The 9846-nt window shown below is 37.9% G+C and overlaps 1 long non-coding RNA gene across 1 annotated transcript; it reads left to right on the top strand.

Moving 5' to 3' along the window:
* The first annotated feature begins 7890 nt into the window (after positions 1 to 7890).
* Positions 7891 to 9392, top strand: LOC118355309 (uncharacterized). Its single transcript, XR_004817526.1, has 2 exons — positions 7891 to 9100; positions 9207 to 9392. It is a non-coding gene; the product is annotated as an uncharacterized LOC118355309 (long non-coding RNA).
* The last annotated feature ends 454 nt before the right edge of the window (positions 9393 to 9846 follow it).

The raw sequence follows: 9846 nt of genomic DNA, 5'->3' as shown, positions 1-9846 counted from the left end.
GAATGTATGTTCTGTTGCTTTTGGATGGAATATTCTATATAAGCCTGTTAGGTCCATTTGGTCTAAAGTGTATTTCTTGTTCATTATTTCCTTATTTATTTTCTTTCTGGATCTGTCCATTGTCGAAAGTGGCATATTGAAGTTAGGTGCTCTGATACTGGGTATATTTGTTTACAGTTCATATATCCTCTTAATAAATTGACTCTTTTATTATTATGTAATGACCTTTATTTCTTGTTAGAGGTTTGGATTTGTAACTACTTGTGCTCTGTTTTGGTTTTCATTTGCAAGGAATATGATTTCTGCTCAGAAATCTGCTGATAGTCTTATTGGGGTCTACTCCTATGTGATGTATCTTTTTTCTCTTGCTGCTTTTAAAGCTCTCTTTTTGTATTGTTTTTTGAGAGTTTGGTTATAGCATATCTCAGTGAAGATCTCTTTGACTGGAATCTGCTTGGGGTTTTTGAGACTCACACCTGGATGGTCATATCTAGATTGAGGATGTATTCAGTCATTATTTCTTTAATAAGTTTCTGTTCCTTTTTTTTCTTGTGGAACTGCCATGATGTGAAAATTGTTTCACTTGATGGTGTTCCACAGTTGATATATGCTTTCTTTTTATTATTATTTCTTGTTTCTCCTCTGACAGGATAATATTAAGGTCTGTCTGCAAGTTTCTTTGTTTCTGTTTTATTGAACCTCTGTTGAAGCGCTCTGTTAAATTTTTCATTTCATTCATTATATTCTTCAGCTCCAGAATTTCTGTTTTGTTCTTTTTCATGATTTCTATCTCTGTGTTGAAATTCTCATTTTGTTCTGCATTTTCCTGAGTTCATTGAGTTGTCTGTCTTTGTTCTCTTGAATCTTACTGAGCATCCTTAAAATAATTGTTTTGAATTCTTTTTCAGGTAGCTTGCAGGTTTCCATTTCTTTGGGTTGGTTACTGAAAGATTATTTTGTTCTTTTGATGGTGTCATGTTTCCTTTCTGTTTCTTTCTTTAAAAAAAGTTTTTTTTTTTTTTTAGATTTTATTTGTTTATTCATGAGAGATACACACACACAGAGAGGGGGCAGGGGGCAGAGACATAGCCAGAGGGAGAAGCAGGCTCCATGCAGGAAGCGTGATGTGGGACTTGATCCCGTGACCCCAGGATCACACCCTGAGCCAAAGGTAGATGCTCAACCACTATGCCACCTGGGCATCCCTTCCTTTCCATTTCTAATGGCTTTGTACTTACACCTGTGCATTTTAGGAACAATTATCTCTTTCAGCCTTTTGGGGACTGTCTTCAAGAGGGAATGGCTCTCACCTGAAGTGGTCTGTGAGAGCACCAGCTGGGTGAGGTATAGTATTTCTGGATCCTAGAGGGTACCAAGGCATGGTCTCTGTGCAACTCTACCAGTCACGGTCAGTGTTGGCAAAGACTGAAAATGTCTTTAGTGGCCAGGACAATGGGGGTGTCTGTGGATGGCTGTAGGGCTGTTGGGGTTCTCACAGGCAGAGGCTGCTGGATCCTTCTGTTTTCCTTTTGTGCATGTGGGAGGAAGTTCTTGCCAAGGGGATCCTTTTTAGTGTAAGGTATGGCATATTACCGAATGGCTGCAGAACCAGGGTCCTGGGATCAAGTGCACATGGAACTACCACAGTGCCTGGGATCTGGGGCTCAGGTATACTTGTTGTGGCATGGTGTCAGTGTCTGAGGTGTGAGTGTATGCAGATCTTCTGTGGAACTGGGATCTAGGACTCTGGGCTCTCTGCAGTGATTTGGGCCCAGAGGGAGGCATGCATCAGTAGCATGAGCCCTGAGATGACAGGGTACAGTGGTGGTTTGGGCTTAGAGGACAGTGTGTAGTAGCACCATGCCTGGGTATGATGGGTGAGAGTCCTGACTTTGTCCTTTCATGCAGAGTGCAGAACAGCCTTGCCTGTGTTATGCTGAGTCAAATCCCTGATGTAGGATCCAGGAGGTCAGGCTCAGAGCAATGGCACACTTCCTGGTGATGATGGCCATGACTGAGACCCAGGGACAGGGTACAGAGCAGCATCAATGCAGCCTAATTGTAGCAGTTCAAAGCCTGGACTTGGGATGCAGATGGTGTGATACAGAGCAGTGGCAGGTGGGGATTATTATTGGTGAGTCAAAGCATGACTTGGGAGCTAAGGGCAGGCACAGAGCAGCAGGAGAGTACAGGCCTGGTTATGATGGGTCAAAGCTCTGCTCTCAGACTTGGGGCAGTGTGCAGAGCAGTGGTAGCTCCAGTCCTATGGATGGTGAGGTGTTGTGGCATCCTGATCCAATAAAGCCTGCCATAGTAGCAACTGGGCCCCTGGAGCAGGTCTCACGGCAGTGACAGCTCTACTCTTGAGAAATAGGTGCAGCAGCAGGGACTCTGGTCAGCTCTGTTAGCTGGGTTCAGTTTTGGTGGAGGCTCTAGGGGTCCTCAGTAATAAAGGCTGAAAACATCCACACAGTAAGACTTGCTGGGATTCTCTTGCTCTCCTTTTCCCTGTGGGACAAAATTCCTCTGAGGGAATCCTTTTTGGCATTGAAACTGCTCTGGATTGAGGTATGAGGAGGTGCAGGTAAAATGCTTCTCATGCTTTTTCTAGATGCCACCCCTACTTCCTGTTGTTTTTGTTTTTTTGGGGGGGTAATGAGTTTTGGGACCTCCTATTTTTTGCTATCTTGCTGATGTCACCTTCAGCAACCATTAACCTTTTCCCTACCTTTATAGTTTTGTGTTTTCAAGAATGTCATATAGTTGGAATCATATAGTAGATAGCCTTTTCATATTAGCTTCTTTCACTTAATATGCATTTAAGTTTCCTCTGTGTTTTCCCATGGCTTGACATCCCTTTGTTTTTGTTTGCTGCTTAAAAATATTCTGTTGTCTGATTGTACCACTGTTTATGTATTCATTCAACTACTGAAGGGCTTCTCGATCACTTTTATGTTTTGACAATTATGAATAAAGCTGCTATAAACATCCTTGTTCAGGTTTTTGTATGGACTTAAGATTTCAACTCTCATGGGTAAATATCAAGGAAGGAACACAATTGCTGGAACATGTGGAAAGAATATTTTTAGTTTTGTAAAAAACTGTCAAAGGCCTTCTAAAATGGCTGTTCCATTTTCCATTCTCACCAGCAATGAATGAGGATTCCTGTTGTTCCACATCCTCACCAGCATTTGGTGTTAAAGTGTTTTGGATTTTGGCTAGTAGTATCTCATTGTGGTTGTTGTTGTTGTGTGTGTGTGTGTGTGTGTGTGTGTGTGTGTTTTAAGATTTTATTTATTTATTTGAGAGAGAGAACACAAGCAGGAAGAGCTTCAAAGGGAGAAGGAGAAGCAGATTCCCGGCTGAGCAGGAAGCCAGATACAGGGCTGGGTTCTAGTCTGTAGGACCTGAGCCCCTGAGTAGAAAGCAGAGGCTTAACCCACTGAGCCACCCAGATACTCCTCATTTTTAAATTCTCTAATGACATGATGAGGAGCATCTTTTCATATGCTGATTTGCCAAATGTGTATCTTTTTTTGGTTAGGTTTTATTCAGATCTGCTAATTTTTAAATTGACGGGGTTTTTATTGTTGATTTTTAAGAATTGTTTGTACATTTTAGGTTGATAATGGTCCTTTATCAAATATATTTTTTAAAAAAGATTTTATTTATTTATTTGTTTTAAAGAGGGGGAGTGAGGGAGCCAGGGAGCAGGGAGAGGGAGAGGGACAAGCAAACTCAGCTCTAATCATGGAATCTGACTTGAGGCTCAACCTCAGGACACTAAGATCCTGACCTGAGCTGAAACCAAGAGTTGGATGCTGAACCGACTGAGCCACTCAGGCACCCCTATCAAGTATATCTTTTGCATATATTTTCTCCCAGTCCCTGTCATGTCTTGTCATTCTCTTGATAGTGTCTTTTGCAGAGCATCAACAGGCTATATTTTGATATTTTCAGCCAAAAAATAGAGTAAGTCTTCTGCACATTTAGCCTTCAAAGATTGGTATAAGGTAAAGATTGATATTTGTATAAGAGAATAAGAGATACCTGTCAGGTCTCTGAGGAAGATCTAGAGGAAAAGAGAATAAGTGATATGGGCTTTTACCTTTATTTCATGCAAGTGACTTATATATCCAGCACATAGCAGACCTTGAAGTATTTAGGGTTGAGAAAGGAGAAGAAAAAGATCAACAGAATAAGACATCAGCCACTTGGTATAGTTGGTTTAAACCAAGTACTTGCTGTGTGACATTACTGTGTGACTTTTCCACGACTTCTTCAATCCTACAACAGATGGGATATTACCTATTTTTCTGGGTTGCTGTTAGAAATAAAGGACATAGCATATATAATGGCGCCTAGTACAGTGCCTACTCTGTGACTCTGTGACATGTGTTCCCCATGTTAGCTACTGTTCATCTTTCCCTCTTCCTTAACAGTCTTCATTGTGAAGAGATTCAAGATAACAAAATGAATAGACATTAAAGAAGTTTACGAGTGATCCAATATCAATTTTAAACATGTATAGTGACTTTCAGTGACCATGTATAATTATATACTTGTATGTCTTTATAAAAGAAAAATTCTACCATATATCACTTCTGTTAAATAGCGCATAGACCAAAGGGCCATTTGAAAAGAACCACTGGAGATGCAGAACCTAGTTTTAATAAAACAAGATTCTGGATGACTGGAAGGTGAAAACAAAACTAATAGTTCCAAAGGTCATGATGAATGAATTAGGAAAGTAATCAAAATGGCTTAGCCAAGCACTGCTGTCATTCTTCATCGTAATGAATCTCTTAAAGAGTAAATAAAAGGAGAAAGATGAAAGTAATTATTGACTGTGTACCTAGTTATTGAAGCCACTGGTTATCTCCAAGGAATACAGTTCATAAAGCTGAGGCTGTAGGTGAATAAATATATATGTCATGCAGCTGCCTCAGCCCTGGGATCTATATATCATGTTTACATAGTGAGTGTACAAATACTTATATTTTAATGAATATGTTTTGCAGAACTCTGTCCCCCTGTTACACGCTGCTCAGTTTATACAGCGTTGTCTTGGGAGTTAGAAGGGCTAGAAAGAACCTGGCAATAGGTGTCAGAGGCTTGAGTCAGCTCCCATCTCTACCATTCCTTGCTGAATCAGAAGGCATAGCATGTCCTGGCCTACCATTGAACAGCAAATGGCATAGAGGAGAAAAATGTAGGAAAAGTTTTTAGAAAGAGTTTGAAAAAAGGAAGATGAATGATCTGCAATATTATTGCTATGAGAAATGTAATAAACATGTTCTGTGTATATTGCATTAGAGGATGGCTTATTAGAGCACATCTTTTTTTTTGAAAATTTATTTATTTGAGAGAGAGAGAGAGAGCATGAGTGGGAGGGGCAAAAGGAGAGAGAATCTTAAGCAGACTCCATGCTGAGTGTGGAGCCTGACATGGGGCTCAATCTCATGACCCTGGGATCACGACTCTATAATCATGACCTGGGCCAAAACCAAGAGTTGGATGCTTAACTGACTGCACCACCCAGGTGCCCCACTGGTGAGATTTTATTTGCATCAACCCAGCAGGACACTGTTAGAGCTGGGGAGTCTCAGATCATTTTAGTGGTTGATGAAGAATATACAGATTAGCCTTGTCACTTTGTCATTTTGACTGGTACAGCTATTAAATAATCTTTTCTAGTAAGTTGTAACTTATTATATAATCATCGTATTACTTTACATTTTTAACTTAAAGGCATTTATAAATTCTGTCATGAAAATATTGTGAAGCCAGTATGGAAGTGTTATTTCATATTTCAAGAAGAGGTGACTTATACATATGCATATAAAATAGGTTATACAAAAAGTGATTTTATATATATTGTTTTTAAATACAAAATGAAGATATACATTGTTTTGTTACCAGATTTATTTTTACTCAAAAGTATTCTCTGAATAAGATTCATGTTCTTGCATATTCTCCCACATTATTTTTATAGGTTTTATGGATTCTGGAATGTGGATATACCATAGTTTATTTAACCAAACTCTATACCTGGACATCTAGGTCATTTTCATTCTTAAAATAAGCCTGTACCAAATATAGTTGTAGTTAATTTTCTGTGCTTCTCTATGATTCCTTTCTTGGAATTGATTCCTAGTAGTCATATTATGTGTGAGAAGTCAGAGCAATTTAAGGCAGAAAAATTTTGAATAAACCTGAAACTTTTAAAGAAATTGATGTTAGAAACAATAAAGAATAATAAGAACAATGGAAACTTTTTTGAAGCAGGGACACCTGTAAAGATCAGAGTAGGATATGTATCATGTGCCCAGAGAAGAACATTGTTATTACAGCCCATGGGAATTACTCAGTCAAGGTTATGATTGTAAAAAGAGCATTTTTTTAAAGAACTACTTGAAATTAAGGGAGTGGGTTTAAAACTAAAGAAAGGATGTGCTTTTCCCAGTAATAAAGCAACTATGTAGATATAGCTTTTGTGATGGGCTGGTGGGCTAAAGAGGACGGTTTGGAGAGTTTCCTAGAAATCATGGGACAACCTGTCTTGGGCTACATGTTTCTGTAGAATAATGGTTCTGACTCATGTGGAAGCAACAGGAAGAGGCATGTTTCCTAGCGACTATGTAAATTATTCTATGGAGTAGAGATTTTAAGAAGCAAATATTTCAGACCTTGACCACATAATGCAACAGAATTGACCTTTTTCAGAATGATTCTTTATTTTGTTTTTTGTAAGGGAGGATAATTTTAGGATTGGTTTAGATGTTATACATCCATCTTATTGCAGTTGATTCAATTGTATTCTCAAAATGTTGTTTTGGATTGACTGTTCTTCAGGCATATTTTTCTGTCTAGACATAACCTAAATGGCAGACAGCAAGAGGCTCTGTAAATATCACTTGTATCAAACCCAAAGGCAAGCTGGGGCCACGTATCTGTCATTTCTGTCACACTTACACAGGGAGTATGTCAATCTCGGCTTCCCTCAGCCCATCTCAGTATCAAGCCCTAAGGAATTTTAGCTGGAAAAAGTGACTACATTCAGTCTTTGTGTCAATACTAACCAAATCTATAAGGGTATTTAGCACTTTACCTTCTGTAGAGAGGGGGGGGATGAGGGATTAGTCAAACGTCTGCTGTTTGAACTCCTTGAGAAGCTACAGCCTCAGCCCTTTGAATATCCTCAAAACCCTTAAGTTATATCCATGTCTAATCGGGAGAGAATGTGAATTCTGTTTGTGGCTGTAGCAACCTTCCCTGACAGATTCTTCTCCTTGTTTCAGAGCTTAGCTGTTGACTGACATCTTGCTTTATTCTGGCACATAACCTTTTATCTAGAACTTGCCCCTGATAACCTGCCTCTAGGCATTGTATTGTCTCCTGCTACTCTGATCTATATTCTCAATAATGATATTCACATATATTGGACCCAGGGCACCATGTTGGTTTATATCTGCTGGGAGGCCATAAAGCTTTTTACCTCGTATCCTTTTGGCCTTTGTCTCATCCATTGTGATATATTCTCATTTCCCCTTCTGTTTGCTTTTAAGATTCCAACACACCTAGTAGCAGAGGCATAGCAAGTTATATTAATGACAATAAGGGCATATAGTAGAAAGGCATATTGTATTAGTTGCCCAATCTTTTAAATATGAAAACGAATGATAAGTTTATTTATTGCAAATAATGCAATATTCATTTTCAATAACTGCTTTTCTTCATTATTTTCTATCACCAATTTCCCTTTCCATCAATGTTGGAAACACAATAGGAGGTCTTTTTTTTTTTTTTTTTAACCCCCTTCTGTATAATTATGTTTTGGCAGGTTATGGCTCTTTAAAATAACAGTCTGGAAATGCTAAAGGTATGGCAGTAGAAAAAGTGTGAACTATGTTTAATTTTGTTTGCTAATATTTATATTTTTTTCCTAAAATGATACTCATGAGGATATATTAAAGAGAAATATGCCATTCACTAGGGGGTACCTGAATCGAGGAAACGCCTTGTAGGCCAGATTCAATTTATACTTCTACAGATTTTGCTATTCTATTATGGTGGTGAGGTCTTTAAGATGAGGGGCAGAGGAGGAGAGAGAGAATATGATTATAGTTTATATCTTATAAGAATACATTTATTGTTAAGTAAATTAAATCCAGATACTTAAAATATTAGAATTGTGTGATGAAAAGCATTCAGATGCAGCATTTTACTTTTTTACATCACAAATAAGTATTTACATCTCAAATCAGTTAAAACTGTTCAGACATTTGTATTTTGTACTTGAAATTGAAATTGTTTAAATTGAAGGTAAGCATAATGAAATTCTGATCACTTTCAATGAACGCTATACTTAGTCATGTACTCTGATTAGGTAATGCTCTCTTTATGGTAAAAGCAAAGTTTGGCTTAATAGAAAGGGTGCTGGTATTAAAGTTGGAATATTTGGATTTAAATTCAGTTGGATTGTGTAAATTTACATGGGGTAAGTAATTTAATCGTTTCATACTTCAGTATCCTCATTTATAAAACAAGAATAATAATAGTTACCTCACTAGGTTATTATGGGGATGGAATTTGAACATAACTCATGGTGTGTAGTTTATGTGAATTTCTTTTTTCAGTTTCTAGAAATGTTTAAACATAGATAGGACAACACAGAGCAGGGGTGTAGTGGAAAATTTTTAGGTGACCTTGAAAATCATAATGAACCTTACTATCTCTGACCAGTGGTTCCTAAATGGACCTTTGTTGTTACACTGTTTTTTTGTTCAACTCAATTTTATTGGAATTTACTATGATACTATAGTATGTCCTCAATGGTATACATAGGGAATGTGAACATGTGGAGGATGCATTTGCCTCTTTTCTGCCTTGCTTTCTTTATCCCACAGTGTACTGCCACCTTCTGACTATCTCATCTGGAGCTTGTCCCTTATCTCTGTCTACAATGGTATGTTCTCTAGTATCCTATGCTTTTTCCTTACTAGGGCACTCCATAACCTCTGATGTAAGACCTAGCTCAGAGGCTGCTGTGAGGGTAAGTGAATACATTAAAGCACTTAGAACAGTGTCTTTGGATTAAGTAAGTGCTTATTAGATTTTAATTATTATTGTTTCTGCCCATTCTCCATGTGCTGGGGCTTGTTCTACTGGGTTGACCTCTCTGTTTGGGTTTTTTTTCTGAGCAGGACCCTTTGCCATCTGTGATGAATGCAAGAAAGGATCACAGCAAGGATGAAAGTCTTGGTATTTGGGTTAAAAACATCATTGGAAGTGACCTTTGTTAGATAAGAAACTACAAAGTTATCCATTGGATAAGCATATTTTGTACATGAAAGTACTGATAAATAAAATGTTATTTGCTGTTTGTCATAGGTATTTATTTTGTCATATTTTTCATATTTTATGTTTTGCAGTCAATTTGCATATACATATATATCAAAAACAACAACAAAAAACACCCAGAGTAAAAGCATCTATGCACAATCACATTCTTTCTCATTCTCCATATTATTCAGCTTATTTCTAACAAGAACATCAGAAAGTTTCTTACCATGGAAGAGTGACCTTTAAAAAAAAGATTTGACAACCAGATAAACTACACATCATTTACAGAGGGATTCAATGGAATTTACTCCATCTATTTCCCTGGCCTCTAGAGAAAATTATTCATTCTAGAAGGGCACAGCTGAATGAGGAGGGAAGACTCAGATTGGAAAGAGACAAGCTTTGAACTGTGGTTGTGAAAAGTGTCTAGACCTCTGGATTGTCACTTATAAAGTGAGGCAGTTGGACTAGATCATTTTAAAGGAGCTTTCCAGATCAAAC

This window comes from Canis lupus, chromosome 7 (assembly GCF_003254725.2).
Source record: "Canis lupus dingo isolate Sandy chromosome 7, ASM325472v2, whole genome shotgun sequence".
Lineage (NCBI taxonomy): Eukaryota > Metazoa > Chordata > Mammalia > Carnivora > Canidae > Canis > Canis lupus.
This window is presented reverse-complemented; position numbering and strand designations above follow the sequence as displayed.